Here is a 21,789-nt window from a genome sequence, read left to right on the forward strand (position 1 = left end):
ATGAATGAAACGTGAAACTATTTCCTAACATAAAACTTTTTGCTTTTAGTAGGCTTAATAGGCATATGATATTGGTACTTCGTGAATTATATTCTGTCGTGTTATAAAAATGATGATTTGAGGCAAAACAGTCTCATTTATTTGGTGTGTGTAACAATTGTTGCAATATTAGGCAGGCTTATTTTGTTTTATCTAGCAGACAGTGACAAAATACACACAATCAGATCGGAAAACCTCACCAGTCTTGGGTACTATTTGTATTAACAGCTTTTCTAGTATTAGACAACAACATTTCATTTTTTCATGTAGCAAAACGTTCACGAACTTTGATGAGGTAATAGATTCTTTCCCAGAAAGGAAAGTATGCCACATAAAGCTCTTGTCTTTACTCGTTTTATGTATCCTATATTTAATTTTATGTCACACAAAACAGCAAGTTATTAGATAATAGGCAGTAAAAAGTGCAAATTTTCTGAAGAGTTCTTGTTCTACATCTACATCTACATCTACATCCATACTCCGCAAGCCACCTGACGGTGTGTGGCGGAGGGTACCTTCAGTACCTCTATCGGTTCTCCCTTCTATTCCAGTCTCGTATTGATTTTATTTTCTTTCCACCTTTCTGACAGTCAAGCATTAATCGCCTTGCAGAACAATGAAGTTATTTTTTGTCGGTTTTTTAAAGAAATTTGACTTTTATTAATCTTTTCCGCTGAGGCAGTCAATTTATTTGAAATGAAGTGTTTAATTCCACACTATTGGCTAGTTTCAACTGTTCGCTGTATTTCAAGTTCACATTTTCATCTTCTAGCACGTACGGCATTATACCATAATAAAGAACCAAACATGAGATAATACAGTACTGGTACTCAAAGAAAATTTACATCTGAATCTGGACATACGAATGTGAACTTTAAGCCAAATTATGCATTTTAGTATGGTCCACAAAATTCCCATGCTCTTGGAGTATCCTATAATGTCTTGTTTCTTTTATGACATAATGTAAGATGTTTTAATGTTTTAGACGTACGAACATATGGGTTTCCTACGCCATCATGACTGCGCAAGTGCGGCGACGCACTGGCACCGGCTGAAGCAAATCTATTTCTAACAGGTCGTGGGAAAATATTCCAAATGGTTGTTTGAAAAGCATTACTTTCAAAGTAAATTTCCTTTTACGCAAGATGAATGCTGTGCACGAATGTCCGATGAATTACTTAAATCACAGAGCGTTTGACTCTCATTCAAAAATAAAATCTTTTAGGACGACCATTTCGAATATTTTCAAGCCCAGAAGATCAGACATTTATGTCGTTAAAAATTTTACTAGCACATTTGTGTGATGTATCTTAAAGCGTAACACGCGCAAAAAATATCACTATGTGTGAAAGCTTAGCTTCCCTTGCAGCTTATTAATCTTACAGACCAATGTTACACATCTACATCTACATGGTTACTCTGCAATTCACACTTAAGTGCCAAACCATCACCTTTTCCTACTTGTGTGTTCGCACTACTTAACAGTGATGTTGCTATTGGCTGACTACATCACGTGTCCTATGCTCTGAATATCCTGTCATCGGCTGGCGAGATTGCTTGACATGAGCTGTGACTGGCATAAAAAAGCGCATCGCAATATCGATTTCGAATCTGAATTTATTCTTTCGTAATATGAAAATATGCAGTGTACATGTTGCTGCGCATCAGACAATTTTTCAAAACGTGTTTTTTCACCCGAGTTTTCTAAAGTGCAGGGAAATTCTACGCCGGTATATAAAACCACAACCATTGAAAGAACTGGTAAGTTTTACAATTCCAAGGAAGAGTATAGTGTTACTTAACACAAAAAAAGTGTATTTTCATCCGGGAAAAAGCGTTTTTAACCGGGAAATCCGGGAACTGTTTTTCCTCGTCCACGTATACACCCTAAAACAGGTACCTACATCATTTTTTATGTTACTATTATCTATTCTTTTTTTAGTTAGTTCACTGTTACTTGAAACTCGGGCATGAGACGTACCAGTTTTATGTGGGACATCCTGTAGTACCCATAATCATAGACAGTCAAAATTCTCCGTACAGTAATAGTCTACTGATGCATGTCAAACTGGAACTACGATAAATATTTTAATGTCTTGATTTTCACATTGCAGGTTCTAATCAGGGCTGTGTTTGAGATTCACAGAAATTGGTGAATTTGCAAACTGGAGATAGAAGGAGAATAAACAGGACAATATAAAAAAATGCCTGACAGCCTATGACCCAGTGTAAACACACATGCTGTGGCTAATACAAGAATCAATATGCAACACTGACCCATTGCGGTTAACATTTTAAGCAATTCTGCAATCCATGGGCTACTGTGGTTGAAGCTTATAAGCATGTGTGTCCACAGGTGTATAAATCAGTGTAGTTTTGCAGCTGTAAACCACCTGTTTGTACAAGTATCAAGGCCTAAAGTTTCTTTTTCCTTGAACTAATTGTCTGTAACATACATTGTTTGAAGTGACAGATAATAAAAAGAGTGGGAAGACTGAAAAATTTACTGAATGTATTACACAAGAATATGATGAAGATTTCTGAAATCTCAAAAATACAGAAACTTGCCTCTGTGATGACTTTGTGGATGCTTAACTTCCAACTACGTTATGTGGCAGTGCAAAATCTGAAATTGCAGACAATGATGATGAAATTGATGATGATCAAGAGCCTACCTGGGCAGAAGTAAATAAACCAGGTGAGATTTGCCACAATGAACCATTTGACATGCAGTGTTATCTGAAACTTCCTGACAGATTAAAACTGTGTGCCAGACTGAGACTCGAACTCGGGACCTTTGCCTTTTGCAAGCAAGTGCTCTACCATCTGAGCTGTCGGACTGTGGCATAGATATCTAATCAAAACTTTAGTTTAGTTAAATATGATGGATGGCTGAATTAAGTGGCAGAAGGGAGTAAGAGAAATATCTCTATGGAGGATTTCCAGTCTAATTGGGGAATTGGCAGACAGTGTGGCATAGCTGAGTAGAAGCTGCTGGTGCTGAAACTACAGGGTAAATCACAGGCACTGCCAGAAGACTGCCTACTGGGCCCGTTGGGTCTATAGTTGAGTTGGTGTAAGAAGATCCCTGACTATCGCTGTGGATTGGGCACAGCAGTTTCACACGCCTACCTGAACCATTTACATAACACAATTTTGTAAATGTCTTTGTGGTAATGCCTCATTGTTGCCAAAGCTCTATGGGCAGCTATTCTTTCCACCTACAACCATTTACACAACAGTGCTGCCAGCTGTCATGGATCATCTTACATCAACTCGACTGTAGCAGTCACAATGCTGTCTGTGACACTGAACCATACACAGTTGGTGCATCGAAGTTGAATCATGGTCAAGCTAGATCCCTATAGAGATCTGCACCTCCAAGAGGTCTAACCAAGAAAATTAGTTCATTCAATTGTTTTCACACACTACTGAATTTGATATGACAGATTTAGGGCAGGCATGTCAGTTTATTACAGTAGGCCCTGAAAGCGAGATTGTACAATTATTTCAATGTGCTGGGTTCCTAGGAAAAGCTCCGTATGGTGGTGGGCTGTGGTGTGACAAAATCTCATGACTGGTGTTTTGGAGAAGGAAAAGCTAAGACCTGGTCATAAGGACCTTCATAAAATGGCTCCTTGGAGTTGACACTCAGTGGGCCACAGACTGAAAGCTGTACCAAATGCCAAAGCACATAGTGAACTGGAGTAACGGTCAGCTCCATGAAGTCTAGGAGCCCCTTGTTACCTACAAGGAAATGGATGACACTGAGGACTGAGCCCTGGGGAACATAATTCAATCTGCAACTGTGGGGAGCTGAGGTGTGTTCCGATTCTAACCCTGAATGTTTCATGGGACAAGAAGCTGTAGATAAATGTGTCACTAATGGGCCACAAATCTTCAGACACAAAGTATGGTAAGATATGATGGCATCAGGCAGTGTAATGCACTTTATGCTGATAGGGGACCATCAAAAAGTTGATATCTGAAGGCAATACAGTCCAGAATGACATGAGAATCAGACAAAATCACTATGAACATTGAGGAGAATCATCCCACTGATGCACCAAGTTGAAGAAGATATCTGTGATAAAGTCCGTATGGAAATTTTTCGATCTCCCCTTACACAACAAAGAAAACTGCTGTAAGATTGCATTTAGTAAAGACTAGTTGCATAGTCGTATCTAATTTGACCATGTAGTCAATTGTGGACTGGCTCTTCTGGATACTGAACTCTAGTAGGTCAATAAATAGCCCTATGACTTGAGGGATAACACAACTGAGTGTGCATCATCCTATGAAGTAATTTACATAGCACACAAAAAAGGTTGATTTGTTGGCAGCCTTCAATGGAAGCTGTGTTCTTTCCTGGCTTAAGAAACAGTATAAGCTGTTCTTTCCCTGTCAGAGAAATTCGCTCTAAGCCAGACAAAATTTAACCTCTAGACACAATTTAATTTCTGGGAAGATGAATTTTATGATCATAATCTACATCTACATACACACTCAGCAAGTCACTCTACAATGCATGTTGTAGGGTACTTTGTACCACTACCATTTACTCCCTTTCCTGTTTCACTCACCTCTCTATGAGTGCTAATTTCTCTTATTTTGTCTTTGTGATCCTTACACAAAACATATATTGGTGGCAGTAGAATCATTCTGCAGTCAGTCACAAAATCAGTTCCCTAAATTCTGTCAATAGTGTTTCACGAAGCAAAGTCATCTTCCCTCCAGTGATTCCCATTTAAGTTCATAACGTATTCCCATAATACTTGCACGTCAACGAAACCTACCAGAAATAAACATAGCAATATGCTTCTGAATTGCTCAACGTCTTCTTTTAACCCAATGTGGTGAGGGTCCCAAACACACAAGCAGTAACCTAGATCGGATCTCACAAGTGTTCTATAAGTAAGTTCCTTTAAAGATGAGCTAACCTTTCCTAGAACTCTTAGAAGTTGACAATTCACCTTTTCTACAACAGACCTTACATATTTGTTCCATGTCATATCACTTTGTAAGGTTACACCTAGATAGTTAATTGACATGACTATCAAGCAGCACACTACTAATATTCATGCATTTTTCTTAATACTCAGTGCACCAAATAGAAATTCTGCCTAAGTCATCTTGTATCATCCTACAGTGCTCAATGCTGTCAGTTTCCCATAAAATACAGCATCATCAGCAAACAGTCTGGGATTGTTGTTCACCCTACATCTCATATCATTTATATATTCAGGGTCTCCAAGGAGGAATGGCCAATCTTCAGAAATCAGACAAGAATAATCATGAAGCAAAAGTCTCTGGTAAATGTGGGCTCTAAAATGTGTACCTATGAGGAGTTTTTCTATCTTCGCTACTGTGAAATATCTCTCTTCTACGGAAGAAGTGCTCATAGTTCTTAAGGTATGCATTTTACAGCTCATGATTACTGCACAGTTAGTCTCATTTTGGTCAAATGGTTCAAATGGCTCTGAGCACTATGGGACTTAACTGCTGAGGTCATCAGTCCCCTAGAACTTAGAACTATTTAAACCTAACTAACCTAAGGACATCATACGCATCCATGCCCGAGGCAGGATTCGAACCTGCGACCGGAGCAATTGCGCAGTTCCAGACTGTAGCGCCTAGAACCGCTCGGTCACTCCAGCGCTGGCCATTTTGGTCAGTACTACCTTTTCCCAAGATATGAAAAGCGAAGAGCTTGCAGTAGAAGAGATTTGTTTCAGATTATTGAAGGCAACGATGTGATTGAAGCTCTACAATTTGCATTTTAAAGCCCATGTTTACTAGATTATTTTGCTTTGAATTATCATTCCTGTCACACAGTGAAACTTCAATTCTGTATTCTCCAATTTCATGTTTCTCGCAATTCTACGCCATAAATTCATAGTTCCTGTGAAAAAAACCGTAAGATCAATACTAAAAATCCCCAATTTTACATTTCTTCCTGGAAGGTTTACCTTGTTTCTATGTTCTTACTCAATGTCTCACTTGACTTCATCCCGTTTTTCTCTTATTCACATTTGATGCGACTGAACGAGTTCACAACTGGCACAAAACACAGACTGTTTGCCCTGCTGGTTGTGGGGGAGTTAAGGGAATATTTTAGGTCGCTGTAGACGTGGGAGACGTGAGAGAGGAAATGCTGATGTAATCCAAGATCAGCATTGCCAACACAGCTTGCTATGTTCAGCTTCACCACCCAATTATGATATAACCACACTAGGTTGCAGCAACAATGGAAAAACAGGACAGTCAACATGAAGTGTTCTGCACCTAGCCAATATGTGACAAAGGGGCCCAGCCACCACCTTTACTTGTGCCACTTATAACTCAGTCTCGTCTTTTAGCATATATTTCCTACATCTACATCTACACCTACATATATATTCCACTAGCCACCAGAGGCGGAGGGCACAATTAGTGCCAAAGTCATATTTCCCTCCCTCTGTTCCACTCACAGATTGCGCGAAGGAATAACGAATGTCTGAACGCCTCAGTACGAGCTCTTATTTCCCTTATCTTTGAATGGTGATCATTGCGCAATTTGAAAGTTGGTGGTAATAATATATGCTCTACATTCTCGGTGACCATCGGATTTTGGAATTTAGTGAGCAGCCCCTTCTGTTTAGTGCACCGTCTATCTGCAAGAGTATCCCACTTAAAACTTTCTATGAGATTTGTAACGCTCTCGCGATGGCTAAATGTACCAGTCACAAATCTTGCCGCTCTTCTTTGGACCTTCTCAATCTCTTGAATCAAACCCAACTGTTACGGGTCCCACACAGATGAACAATACTCCAAGAATGGACAAACTAATGTATTGTAAGCTATTTCCTTTGTTGAAGGACTGCATCACTTTAGGATTCAACCAATAAACCGCAATCTAGAGTTCGCCTTACTTGTGTAATCTGATCATTTTATTTGAGATCATTTCGAACAGTCACACCCAGATACTTGATGGACATTACTGCTTTCAAAGACTGTTTGTACTCATACATTACTGGGAATTTTTGCCTTATACACAGTAGGTTACACTTACTAATATTGAGAGATAACTGCCCGTCACTACACCACGCATTAATTTTCTGCAAATCCTCATTGATTTGTTCACAAATTTCCTGTAGATTACAGCATCATCAGCAAACAGTCTAATGCCGCTGTCAATACCATCAACCAGATCGTTTATGTAAATCGTAAAAATCAGAGGACCTATTACGCTGCCCTGGGGCACACCTGAAGTTACGCTTGTTTCTGTTGAAGTCACCCCACTCAGGACGACATACTGCTTCCTGTCTGTTAGAAAACTTTCTATCCAATCGCATATGTAATCGGATAGACCGTAAGCGCATACTTTTTGTAGCAAGCGACGGTGCGAAACTGAGTCAAACACCTTTCGAAAGTGGAGAAAAATATGGCAAAATCAAAGGGAGGTAATGACAGTGGCACGTAAAGTGCCCTCTGCCACACACCGTTGGGTGGCTTGCGGAGTATAAATGTAGATGTAGATGTAGATGAACCTGGGAGCCGGTATCTAGAGCCTGTTGTATATCATCCACAAAGATGGCCAGCTGTGTCTCGCAAGACCGCTGTTTCCTAAAACCGTGCTGGTTTCTGCAGATGAGTTTCTCAGAGTCTAGAAAGGTCATTGTGTCTGGACACAAAATATGTTCCATGATTCTACAACAAATTGATGACAGTGAAATTGGCTGGTAATTATGTGCATCCGATTCTACCCTTTTTATAGATTTGTATGACCTGGGCCTTCTCCCAGTCTCATGGAACTTTCCGCTGTTCCAATTATCTCTGATAGATGATGGATAAGAATGGTGCTATATTTATAGCACAGTCAACATAAAATCTTACGGGGATGCTGTCTGGGGCAGATGCCTCCCTGGCGTCTAAGAATGTTAACTGTTTTACAATCCCAGATACACTAAACACTATGTCAGCCATCCTTTTGTTTGTTTGATTTTTGAAAGGGGGAATGGTGCTGCAGCCCTCTAACGTAAACAAGTTTTGAAGGCTAGGTTTTGAATTTCGGCCTTCTGTTTATCATCATCAGTTACATTACCCATATTGTCAGCAAGAGAAGATATTGAAATATTTGTAGCATTCCGATGTACTGTATTCAGCAATAATATCAACTGCCAATCTTAAAAATTCAGACACACAGCCTCGAAGGATATGCTTGGTCAGAACCAAGGAAATGTCTGCCATTTCCGGCTAGTGAGTTCTTACTGCCTGGCAACTTGTTACATCACCCAGCAGCCAGTGCAACCACCACACCACACTAACACATGTAAAATGAGCTCGCCTGCTGGATGTATGGGGAGGGGAGCTGCTCTTCAATGATGGGAGTGCAGGTAGGGGTGAAAGCATTTTGTGAAGTGTTGAAAATATAGTTTCCATGCAAGTCATGTGCTAAGACAGAGAGGTCACACAGAAATAGAATAAGGGTTTTGTGATAGTACATTTTAAAGACTTTCATATTCAAACCTGACATAATACAGCTGTAACAACTACATGCACTACTCGCATACAGGGGATAGGCAAAAAAATGGGTATAGTGGTAGTAATGGGATAGTTGTGTTTGACAGTCAACAACACGGGTAAGGAACGTGTCATGCTAGACTGTGCGTGTTCAGTACGGGCTAGGCATCAATGCAGTTGGTTACGAACAGTGCACACTTCGTATTTGCATTCAGAGGCCGAGGTCAACGTGCAATGAAAGACCTAACGGAGTTCCAAAGAGGGCAGATTGTGGGGGCCCGATTAGCTGGAGCATCAGTAACCAAGACAATGAACTTGAATGTTTCAAGAGCAACTGTTTCAACAGTCATGACAGCCTACACAAAACATGGAGGGACATCATCATGTAAACATAATAGTGGCAGCAAATCAGAATTGTCCGCAGCTCGTGATCTAGTGGCTAGTGTTGCTACCTCTCGATCACGGTCTACTGGGTTCAATTCCCAGGTGGGTTGGGGATCTTCTCTGCCCGGGTACTGGGTGTTTGTGTTGTCATCATCATCATCATCATCATCATCATCATCATCATCATCATCATTCATGACAGTGGCTAGATCGGGTTGTGTAAAAAAATTGGACTGTGTAAAACTCCGGACTTTGTACGCGCACTGATGACCGTGCAGTTGAGCGTCCCACAAGCCAAATGACAACAACAAATCAGAACTAAATGACAGAGATTGTCATATGCTAACACAAATTGTGTCAAAACAACACAAAACTAAGGCGGCTGAAGTGACTGCAGAACTCAATAGCCATTGAGACCCCGTATTTATCGACACTGTCCACCGAGAACTCCATAAAACGAATATTCATGGACGAGCTGCCGCATCATGTTCGCGAAGTGGGGTCGAGGCAGTTTCAGATAAGTTTTTACTGTCTGACGATAATTTATGGATTTTTAGTTTTAGCTTGACGATGTCCACGACGGACAAATTATAATTACTGTTATTCTAAAGAAGGCTGGGTTAAGGTTGGGTTATCCCAACTGAAACCTACGTAAATTCTAGGTAAACGGTGCAACTGAGGCTGTTGATTATTAAAATTAATATTTGTACAGTTGCTGACAGGGCCACGAAATGTTGAAAATATGTAACATTTTAGGAGATCAGGTGCACCCCATGATTCAAACGCTGTTCCCCAACAATGATGCCATATTTCAGGACGATAAAGCACCCATTCACACAGCCAGGACAGTACAATCGTGGTGTTAGGAGCATGCAATTGAACTGCATCATCTTCCCTGACCAGCACAGTCCCTGGACTTGGATGTTGTTGAACCCTTGGGGGCGGTATTGGAGTGCAGACTACAGAGCAAATTTCTGCCTCCCTTGTCATTACAGGAGTTAGAAGAGGTTCTGATCGAAGATTGGCATAACATTCCACTGGAGGCAATACAATCATTATAAGTCACTATTCCAAGAAGAATCAAAGCTGTATTATGGGCAAATGGCCGTCCCAGCTCTCATTAAAAATCATTCTGAAGCAAGTACAGGTGTTCACATTATTTTGCCTATTCCCTCTATATACTCTGCACCACACACTGTAGAGTGTAACAATTGGCACCAGTGACAGAAGGCATGAAGCAAAGCTGTAGCTCCTGAGCATTCTTTTAAATTTATGTTTTACATTGTGTACAGAAATTCAATTAGCCAAATTCTAATAAGCTTGTAACATCAATTGGGGAAGTAAACTCATTTTTTCTCTGTTTCTCTCACTGAGTGTAAAATAACACTCTGATAGTGGTGAGTATATGAAGTGTGACTCATAAGAAGAGCGTTAAACAATAACACAAGTAGTGACAAAGTTTGTCATTAAGCAGATGTCCACATTCATGCTTATGGTTTAATCACTTAGCTGCTATGATAATTTGTATTTTTCCTTGCTACTTTATTTCAGTCATATACCATAAAATAAAAGTTACCGTATTTACTCTAATCTAAGCCGCACTCGAATCTAAGCCGCACCTGAAAAATTAAACTCTAAATCAAGGAAAAAAAATTTTCCCGAATCTAAGCCACACCTGAAATTTGAGACTCGAAATTCAAGGGGAGGGAAAAGTTATAGGCCGCATCTCCAAATCGAAACAAAGTTGGTCCATCGTAATATGAGACACAATTTAGGTCGAATGAATAACGATACAGTTACAGTAGTTTGATTCGAGTTGTAAGCTTAGCAGTTAAGCTTTTGCTATGCGTCAGGCGGTCCGTCCGTATTTATACGGGTACCCTTCCTTTTCCACGTGCTTCGTCTGGTTTGAATCGATTGCTTATTTTTCTTTGATCTGATAAGTGCAGTTTTCTTTGTTATAGGTGTTTACGTAACTCTAAGCTGAAAATGCATTACTGTACTGTGTCATGCATTGTTTGTCACATTCAGATAGTGAGTGTTTACGGCCTGTCGCCGCTCGCGGCATGGCTTGCTTTTGTGCGTGCTACCACTGCTTTCTTTTTTTTTTTTCTTTTTTTTTTAAAAAAAGGGTAGAGGGAGAGAGACAAAGAGAGGAATCGTCTCATTAGCGAAACAATGGCAAGAAACTGCTATTTGTTGTTATTTACACTGCTGCTTTCTTTGATAATGATCAACAAGAACCAAATAATAGACTGCATATGATAGAAGATGTTTTGAACGAGAGTTTAGCAAAAATTTTTCTCCGTTTGAAAATCTTTACAGGCGCCTCTTTAGTACATTACATTCTACACAGAAATTAGAGTCATCTTAGATTTAAAAATCCAGTCAATTGCCGTGCTTCATTTCTGATTGTATCACTATTAAGCATAAGAATAATACAAATATAAACATGACATGATATGTATATTCTTCCGCGTTTGCTGTTGTCTCACTCTAGTTTCGTAGTTTATTAGGCAGACAGGATTTAAATGAGATAGCAGCAAACATGAAACAATACATGGCAAAATGTTTATATGTGTATTATTCTTATGGTGATGAGAATACTCCATGTTATTCACAATTTATAAAAGTTCTTATTAGCAACCATCTCTTCTCACAGGTAGGAAAAAATTCAGAAAGTAGAGTTGGCCATATTGACAAACATCCCAAACAGTCTTGCCAGTCGGATTTTCGTAGTACATTGAAATGATGCTACATTTGAAGATGAACAATACGGAATTTGTATTTACTTCGTTGGATAATGTATGAAAATGCAGTGGTCGAAAAAAAGCTCATCTTCCACGTTTTTTTTTTTTTTTTTTTTTTTTTTTTTTTTTTTTTTTTTTTTTAATTTGTTTACTGACGCAGAGGTTTTGGCACCAGTATATATCTTTGTGCCTACAAAGCATGCCTGTGTAGCGCTACATATATTCGACGGCAGAAGTAAGTTGTGGCGGCTCCCACCAACTTTTTTCAGAACTTCCACTTGCTTTGCACTCGATTCTAAGCCGCTGGCGGTTTTTTGGATTACAAAAACGGAAAAAAAGTGCGGCTTAGATTCAAGTAAATGCGGTAACTGTATTTTCTAACTTATTTTATGAGATTGACAAAGACACTTTAGCTTGTAGCTGCTGAAAATTTCTGTGTCTGGACCGATTCCTTTTCAGTGAGGTCTGCCTCATCCCATCTCATTTACAATAATTCTTTTATTTAAATAGAACCACAAAATTATTACCTTCCAACCTAACGTAGATGTACTGTTTGTAGTGTGCAATTTAATATTTTAATTTTGAAAGTATTTCACATTACAATGCATGATTTCTAACAGCATATATGATTTCATTCAGCTGCTATGGGTGTAGTAACACTGTTCACGTTACGTCGCACTTCACTTAGCGTAGACCGGGACTGTGTCCTAGGCATGCCCGATGTTGACTGACTGCGCTCTGCCTGTCCTGCCGGAGTTGTTGTTGTTGTTACGCCGGCAGAGGGCGCGTCCGAATTCTCGCGTGCCCTCTGGTGGACGGGACTCTACTTGCGGTAACTACTGTCCATGACGCGCCGTGCCAATGTGCGCCTCCTGCGATCTTTCTGGTGGCTACTACACTCCTCCTCCTTCGGGGGGTGAAGCCACTGTGATCCACTGCGTTGAAAGGTGGAGCGTCGGGCAGGAGCGATGACCTCCACATCCATGGGATGGCCGGAGTCGAGGGAATCTGCCAACCCTCGAGCCGGAACCTTCGAATATGGCTCGAAATGACCCACACGAAGAGGCCCCCGTCGTCCCACAACCGGAGCCCGGGACAGAACGGGCGACAAGCTGTCGAACTCCGGATCCTGGTCCACCTCAGGAGGGGCAAGACCCAGTGGCGGGGACGAAGGGGAAGGGACGACCACAGGGGAACTAGCCCCCTGCGAAACCGGGCCGGCTAGGGGGGCCAGCTCTCGCTGGGGCAGCTCGAATGACGGCGATGCCGGTACTGGAGCCACTGGAGGCTGCCAAGGCTGAGAACCATCACAGTGCGGCAGAGTCACAGCGGGGAGAGGAGGTAACGTCCCCTGTGAAACCAATACAGGTGCCGGCAATGGGGAAGCCGGTGTCCGAGAGGGCGGAGGGTGGGTGCCCGAACGTGGACGTAGCTGATTTTGGTGACGACGTACCACCCGGTCCCCCACCTGCAAGGTATAGAGCCGGCGGCCATGTCGGTGCAGGACCACCGCCGGTATCCAACGTGGATTGCGACCAAACCCACGGGCCCAGACTGACATACCCAGTGGAAAGCCAGGTACTCCGTTTTGGGAAGACTGGCGAGGACCAGGCTGGAGGAGGTGCAGCAGAGTCCTAGGTTGACGCCCATGGAGGAGCTCTGCGGGGCTGCGGTCTCCCATTGGTGTGGTCCGGTATGCCGTCAAGAAAAACGTCAATGCTTCCTCTGCAGGAAATTCGTGCACATACTTTTTCATCTGCGTCTTAAAGGTGCGCACCATGCGCTCAGCTTCCCCATTCGATTGTGGATGGAAGGGGGGAGAGCAAACGTGCCGAATACCGAAGCGCCTACAAAAATCCTGGAAGGTCTGCGAAAGAAACTGCGGTCCATTGTCCGAGACCAGGGTGATTGGCAGACCTTCCACAGAAAAGATTTTTGCTAGTGCCTGGATTGCAACGTCTGAAGTGGTGGAGGAGCAGCGAACCACATATGGGAATCGGGAATAAGCATCAATGACAATGAGCCAAAAGCCATTGAGAAACGGCCCCGCACAATCGATGTGAACACGTTCCCACGCCTGGGTTGCCGGCGGCCATGAAGAGAACGCTGCCCTGGGAGATGCTTGTTGGCTCGCACACTGGGAACAGGCGGCCACCAAGTGCTCAATTTCTCTGTCAATACCGGGCCAGTACACATGTCTGCGAGCCAAGGTTTTAGTACGGGAAACACCCCAGTGCCCCGCATGTAATAACTTGAGGACCTCCCGTCGTAAACTGGCAGGAACAACCACGCGAGGAGCTGTATCATCGGTAGCCAGAAGGAGAACTCCTTCCAAGACCGAGAGACGGTCTCGTAGAAGAAAATAATTACGAAGAGGGTCCGAGGCCCGGCCCGGAGGGCGGGACGACCACCCCTGCTGAATGAGGCGAACTACGTGCCGGAGAACCGGGTCAGCCGCTGTTTCCCTGGCGACTCGAGAACTAGTGATCGGGAAGCCATCAACCGCCTGGCGGGACGCCACATCCAAATGAAAACACATAATCTCCTCTCGATCAAATGTAGGGTCCGGGCCCACCGGAAGACGGGAAAGAGCGTCGGCGTTGGCATGCTGGCCTGTAGGGCGAAAACGAATGTCATAATGGTACTTAGAGAGGAACAAGGCCCAGCGCTGTAGTCTGTGGGCCGCCCTACCCGGAATCTGAGAGGCGGGGCCAAATAACGATATTAACGGCTTATGGTCAGTGATTAACTGAAACTTCGTGCCATACAAGAAAGGGTGAAACTTGGTAACAGCGTAGACAATGGCCAAAGCCTCTTTTTCCACCTGGGAGTAATGGGCCTGCGCGGGACTAAGCGTTTTCGACGCAAACGCCAGTGGTTGCTCGGAACCATCTGCGTTGCGATGGGCCAGGACCGCCCCCACCCCATACTGTGAAGCATCCGTAGCCAGGACTAACGGCTTATGGGGATCAAAAGTAGCCAAACAAGGGGCTGACGTGAGGAGGCCCTTCAACGAGGTGAACGCTCGCTCGCATGCCGGCGACCAATCAAAAGGAACACCCTTGTGCAGAAGGCAGTACAGGGGGTGGGCTATAGTGGAAGCCCTGGGAATGAACCGGTGGTAATAGGCTATCTTGCCTAAAAAAGCTTGTAACGATGTGGGCCGAGGAAGGTTGACGATACCTTGGACCAAACTTCCTAGTGGCTGGATGCCATGCCGAGAGATGGTGTAGCCCACATACTCAATGGACGGTTGGAAGAAGGTTGACTTCTGCAGGTTGCAACGCAAGCCCACAGACCTGAATTTGAGAAAGAGGGTGCGAAGGTTGTGCAAGTGGTCCGTCGTGCTGCGGCCCGTGACAATTATGTCATCCAGGTAATTAATACAATGAGGGATTGTCGACGTGACATGCTCAAGATAACGCTGGAATATCGCCGGGGCACTGGATATTCCAAAAGCCAACCGCTGGTATTGGTAAAGGCCAAACGGGGTGTTGACGACTGCCAGCCGTTTGGAGTCCTCATCAAGTGGTATCTGATGATAAGCCTCTGACAGATCGATTTTCGAAAAATAGTGGCCTCCCGCCACGGCGGAGAACAATTCATCAGCACGAGGCAAAGGATAGGTGTCCACCACCAATTGGGAATTAATGGTGGCCTTAAAATCGCCACAAAGACGTAATTTTCCAGAGGGCTTCTTGACAATAACGAGGGGCGAAGCCCACTCACTGGAAGAAATGGGAAGAACGACCCCTAGGGCTGTCAGCCGGTCTAGCTCTTCCTTTACCTGAGGGCGGAGAGCCAAGGGGATCTGCCTCGCGCGTAGAAAACGCGGGCGAGCCGACGCCTTCAACGTTAAGTGAGCTTCAAAATCTGAAACACGCCCCAGGCCCTCCTCAAAAATGTCTGGAAAGTCTGAGATCAAAGATTCTAATGAGTGATAGGGAACGTCTTCGGAGACCAACTGTATGGTGTCAGCGATAGAAAAACCAAAAGCTTGAAAGGCATCCAGGCCAAAAAGGTTAGCGGAGCTCGCATCACTGACAACAATAAAAGTAATAGGCCGAGTGACTGATTTGTAAGTCACGTCGGTAGTGAATTGACCCAGTAGGGGAATGAACTGTTTACCATAACCGCGTAGACGCCGGTAAACTGGCGCCAACGGGGGCGATCCAAGGTCGGAATACGTTTGTGCATTCAACAACGAAACTGCCGCGCCTGTATCTACTTGGAGTTGTAACCGGCGCGACCGAACTGACACCTCGATAAAGAGTTTGCGTGCCGATGCGTCGGGAGCCTGGCCCGATGAAAGTTCCTGAATGTCAACGTCCATGTCCTCTGTACTTGCTTCCTTCGATTCCTTTGAGGCTGAGCGGCAAACTTTAGCAATGTGACCGTTTTTATGACATTTGCGACAAACGGCCCAACGCTGGGGGCACTTTGACCGATCGTGATGTATATAGCACGACGCACAGGACGGCAACAGGGGCCGGCGGCCGGAATTCTGTTTACGCGCCGCGCGGGAGCGGCCGTAACGGCCGGATTGTACCGCTCGCACGTCGTCCACCCCGGACACAGTGGACGCGGCCGCGCCGCCCTGAACCTCCGCGACGTCGCACCACGCTTCCAGCTGTTGACCTGCTGCGTGAGAGACTTCATACGATTGAGCAATGGACAGGACTTCTTCGAGGGAAGGGTCTTCTAACTGCAGGGCCCATTGCCGGACCTCCCTATCAGGGGCCGAACGAACAATGACGTCGCGTACCATAACATGGGCATACGACTCCCACGACTGCTCCGTGACAAAATGACACTTGCGACTAAGACCGTGCAGGGTTGCGGCCCACGCCCGGTAAGACTGATGGGGCTGTTTCTTGCATTGATAGAACTCGACCCTAGCCGCCACAACATGCGTGCGGCGGCGATAATATGAAGACAGCAATGAACATAATGCGTCAAAAGACAAGGACGAGGGTTCCTGCAATGGCGCCAGCTGCCGCAAAACTTGATACAGCGAGGGAGATATCCAAGACAAGAAGAGAGCACGACATACCTCCGCATCGGCAACATGAAACGCCTGGAAATGCTGCCGAAGGCGATGTTCATATGCGTCCCAATCCTCCGCCGTCTCGTCATACGGGGGAAAGGGAGGAGGGAATGGCGCCGGAGCAGACGGCGGTGAGAGCAACGCCGGAAGCACTTGTTTCATGGTGGCCATGAGCTCCGTCTGCTGCGCAACCAAAACCCGCACCAAATCCTCCATGCCGTGGAGAAACGGCGAAACCGGAACAACGACGCAACACGCGAAAGAACGACCCTACTCGTCGCCAATTGTGTAGTAACACTGTTCATGTTACGTCGCACTTCACTTAGCGTAGACCGGGACTGTGTCCTAGGCATGCCCGATGTTGACTGACTGCGCTCTGCCTGTCCTGCCGGAGTTGTTGTTGTTGTTACGCCGGCAGAGGGCGCGTCCGAATTCTCGCGTGCCCTCTGGTGGACGGGACTCTACTTGCGGTAACTACTGTCCATGACGCGCCGTGCCAATGTGCGCCTCCCGCGATCTTTCTGGTGGCTACTACAATGGGCATACTTCACATTTATAAGCATTCATTTTTATTTCAAATTACAAAAAACCAGCAGTACAAACAAGCAAATGAGGTGAAACAGGTGCACTATACAGTGATGAGTGAGAACCAATGTGTTGTTGACTATAAGGCATGGACCAAAGAATTTACACAGTGCGTAGAAATGCTGGACTTTACTGGCTATCCTTTTGGTGGGGGAGTTATCACTCAGTTGCTGTGGTGCGGGGCTGAATGGCAGGATTTGTTACCGATCAAAAGCTGCCGCTAATATTTCATTCCTAGCTGGCCTCAGCTACTTTCTTGTCAAATCGATTTGTATTCGATGATTGATGTAATTGACATACTCTGTGAATGCTTGTCTACAGCATTTTGATGTCAGTTCCTTAGCTTGTTCAGATGTAAACAATTTCTCCCCTCAACACAATGAAAAGGAAAAGTTACAAACAATGCACCAGAGGTCACTGTGGTCACTTCATTGGAGTATGCTGCACTACCATTGGTTACAGAAAAAGTCTTGTAGAGAAGTGGAGTACAGATCAGACGTCTTTCGTTCACTAATGTTGTGCATCATGAAGTGCATTAAAAAAGGTGGCTTCCATACTTGTAGAAAGATACTATCAATAAATATCTTAATTATTTCTCAAGTTATTACATTTTATATTATTATATGTAAACACCCTGTATGTTTTGTAAACAACAAATTAACAACATGATTTTTTATTATCTTCTTTATACATACAGGCCACAGATACAGAGAACCCGTATTTCACCGCAGACAACTTGCATTCTGTTTTCTGCTCTAGTTGTCAATCTTTGAAAACATGTAGTAAAAACTGTATTTTACCAACTTTCCAAAATCCCACTTAAAATGTAATGTTTGTTTTAAATAAATCTGAATGTTTTTGCACTTTTACTCTTCCTTTCTCTTAAGTCTTGTGTGTAAACAGAATCACTTGTGATACGGAAAGTATGATGTGCGAGAACTGAATGGGGATAGTACTGAGTGGGTGACATGTAGGGGATGTGGTCATGTTTCTATAATTAATAGTATGTTAAGTGGTCTGTTAGTTTAAAAAGCGTGTGGTTTGACAGGTTGGTCTGATCATTTACACTTTTCTGTTGAGGTTTTCTGAATGTGGTAGTTTTTTTTAGGGTGAGAAGGTATCGTGTTGTTGTTGTTGTTGTCGTTTACCCTTATGTGTCCTGTACTTCTATGCTCTTTATGTCTGGTGTCAAATGTTCTTCTGGTTTGACCTATGTATCTTCCACCACATGTATTACAGTTCAGTTTGATATTCCTGATTTCTCATACAGATCTGATTTTCTTTTTCTTTTGGAAATTACATTTAAACTGAATTGTTGGATTGGTAGGTTATTTTTATGCCTTGGTTTCTGAAATATTGGATGTTCTCTCTCTCTCTCTCTCTCTCTCTCTCTCTCTGTCTGTGTGTGTGTGTGTGTGTGTGTGTGTGTGTGTGTGTGTGTGTGTGTACTTGGAATTTATGTCATTTTATACCTTTTTTGTTTTCCTTTTCTTTCACACATTGTGTCTTGTCTGGTTGTTTGTGGGGATTCTGTCCTAGTGTTCGTGATAGCTGAGTATTTGTTCTTTTATGTTTCTTAATTTGATTGTTCAGCTTTATTATTAAGTTTTCTTTGTACCTACTATTTGTACTATGGTATTCACTTCTTTCTGGTATTTTCCTCTGTCTAATAGTACTGTGTTTAGTCTGTGGAACATGTATCTAAGTGCTGATTGTTTATGAGGGTTTGCATGATTTGATGACTGGTGTGTTATGCATGTTGTTCGTTTTTGGTATATGTCAAACGTCTGGTGGTTCTTCTGAATCTTTATGGTACTGACCAAGAATTTTAACTGCCTGTTTCACTCTTTTTCTGTTGTAAAATTTATCTTATCATGAACAGAACTTATACATGCATAGAACAGGTCAATGTTACTGCTTGGTTTGCAGGACCCTTACACCAACAAAATTATACAGACAAACAACAACAAATAACACCCTCTCTCCCTATGAGAAAACAACCACATTAAGAAAACACTGACAGAAAAGAATAAATGGTCAGACCAACCTGGCAAACCACACACTTTTTAAAATAATGGACCACTTAACATAATATCAAATTTAGATGTATGACCACACCCATACATATGTTCCCATCCACTACTCCCATCAACCAGTTTTCCCTAACATTAAAGATTCCCCCATCCCCCCTCCTTTTTTTCACACTCTGCTGAGCATATAAGATGTATTCACTAATTTACTCCACCCCACACATACAAATAATGATATTTAAAAATGCATTCACAGATTGGCAACAGTCACAAACTACATGGAAAAACAAATCAATAAACATAAACACTGCACTGATTGCAAAACACATGTAAGGCCTACAGTATTTCACATTGATATCACCCAGAGGCTGTTACCCTATTGACAAATGTTTGTGAACATTTGGTGTAAGAAAATACATAACAGAAGAGGGACTAATCAGAACTACAGTTAGCAGGTCATTTTGAAATTTACGTCAGTTTCACAAACAGGCATTGAGATAGTAGGTGACTTATAAGTTTGTAACCACATTACCTTTTTTATTTACAAATCAAATTTGTTCAATTTGGTGCAGGTTGGAAGATAAAAGGATCAACTATGATATAAAATTATAAAACATTGGAATTATGCATACAAATATACACAAATCTGTAATGAAAGTCATTTCTAAAGATCTTTTCTTTTCTTGCAAATTTCAGAAAATTCTTTAATCAAAATCACAAGTTTCACTATCTTACCTTTTCTGATACTTCCTGGCAGATTAAAACTGTGTGCTGGACCGAGACTTGAACTCGGGACCTTTGCCCTGCAGGCAAGTGCTCAACCATCTGAACTACCCAAACATGACTAACAACCCGTCCTCACAGCTTCAATTCTACCATTACCTTGTCTCCTACCTTCCAAACATCACAGAAGCTCGTGAACCCCCGTGAAAGGCAAAGGTCCCAAATTCGAATCTCGATCTGGCACACAGTTTTAATCTGCCAGGAAGTTTCATATCAGTGCACACTCCGCTGCAGAGTGAAAATCTCAATCTTAACTTCTATTTCACATAATGCCTGTTATAATACTTTCCAACATAAAAAAATAAGAATAGCGTTTTTCCTTTCTCGCTAGATTTCATACATTTTCAATAAAGCTGTATTGATTGTTACTTGAAGTGACTAAATACCAATAAGTGAAAAAAGAACAAAAAACTGAGTTGATCATTAGCACTCACAGACAATACGAGTTGAGTGAGTGAGTGAGTGTGTGTGTGTGTGTGTGTGTGTGTGTGTGTGTGTGTGGTTTTTTTTTATCTCTAACTCTCAGCATGCTACATGAAGATTTCTATGTCAGATTTAAATCTTAAGTGTTCTCTAACATAGTAGTGGCGGCGGCAGCAAAGTGTGTTTTAATATACACGTTGAATCCAATGTTGAATTACTGGAGCTAAGAAGTACCCAAGAAAATATTAACAGTGTTTGTTCCTCTCATCAAACGCTCCTCTAGGAACTTTTGAAGTTAGACAAAGAATTTTCTGTGACAGTTAAGAAGTATGGAAAAAAAAAAACTGCTGAGAAATGTGTGAAAGTTGTTTCTTTAACCATGGCAAGGAAATACAAAAGTCCTGAACTAATCCCACGTACTATGCTTTGTGTAACATGCCATTAAGCCATTTTATAGTGTACATTATACAACTTGCCAAAGATGGATGAATGTAAAGTTGAAGATGCAGAACACACACCAGATCCCTCTACAACCCATAAGAAAGTTTAACAAAAGTTGTGAATTACTTGAAATTTCACCATTTGAAGTTATCAAAGGAACAGAATACATCTGATCAAAGTCTCGTCGCTTGGCATTAAAATTCCAGGAAATAGCAACAAAAGTGCTACATGTTCCAGCGGAAAAGGTGTCTGAAGGACATGGTAGTGCTGATGCAGAGATGTAATATAGTTTAACGCAAAACTTCAGGAGAAATTTAGCAGAAGTTATGCTAAAGAAATACAGCAAATACTTACCTTACACCCAACTTCATTTTTAACAATACTGAATGCATGGCAGAGAAACCAATGGTACTACTAATAGAAGATAATATTTTGTTTAAAGGAAGCTACAAGGTGGAGAACAGAACAAATAATGCTGTGGAAATACATGTCCAGACTACTTCTAGTATGACCATGATGTAAGTCCTGTTTCTGCTAATAAAAGAAATTTTCTATTTGTTACTTCACAAAAAGACAAAAGAGTGTGTAAGACAAAAAGATTAATTTTGCATAAATGGAAGATGTGTACTTAGCTTTCAAAGTAAATGTCCTAATAAAATTGGTTTTACTATGTTTTGTGAACTTATGTCCAAACGAATGTTTACCACCAAAATGTCAAACTGACGAGGCACACTGAATATGTAAAAGAATCATCCACTGAATCTTTACTGAAACATGTTAGCAGTTTGGAAAATGAGAGCATGCT

General features: G+C 42.4%; 1 protein-coding gene across 2 annotated transcripts in view; it reads right to left on the reverse strand.

Annotated features, from left to right (window-relative positions):
- Positions 1 to 21,789, reverse strand: part of LOC126190974 (coiled-coil and C2 domain-containing protein 1-like) — a 141,827-nt gene that overhangs the window by 23,503 nt on the left and 96,535 nt on the right. The gene's annotated exons all lie outside the window — the stretch shown is intronic.

The sequence above is a fragment of the Schistocerca cancellata genome, chromosome 6 (assembly GCF_023864275.1).
Source record: "Schistocerca cancellata isolate TAMUIC-IGC-003103 chromosome 6, iqSchCanc2.1, whole genome shotgun sequence".
In the NCBI taxonomy this organism is placed as follows: domain Eukaryota; kingdom Metazoa; phylum Arthropoda; class Insecta; order Orthoptera; family Acrididae; genus Schistocerca; species Schistocerca cancellata.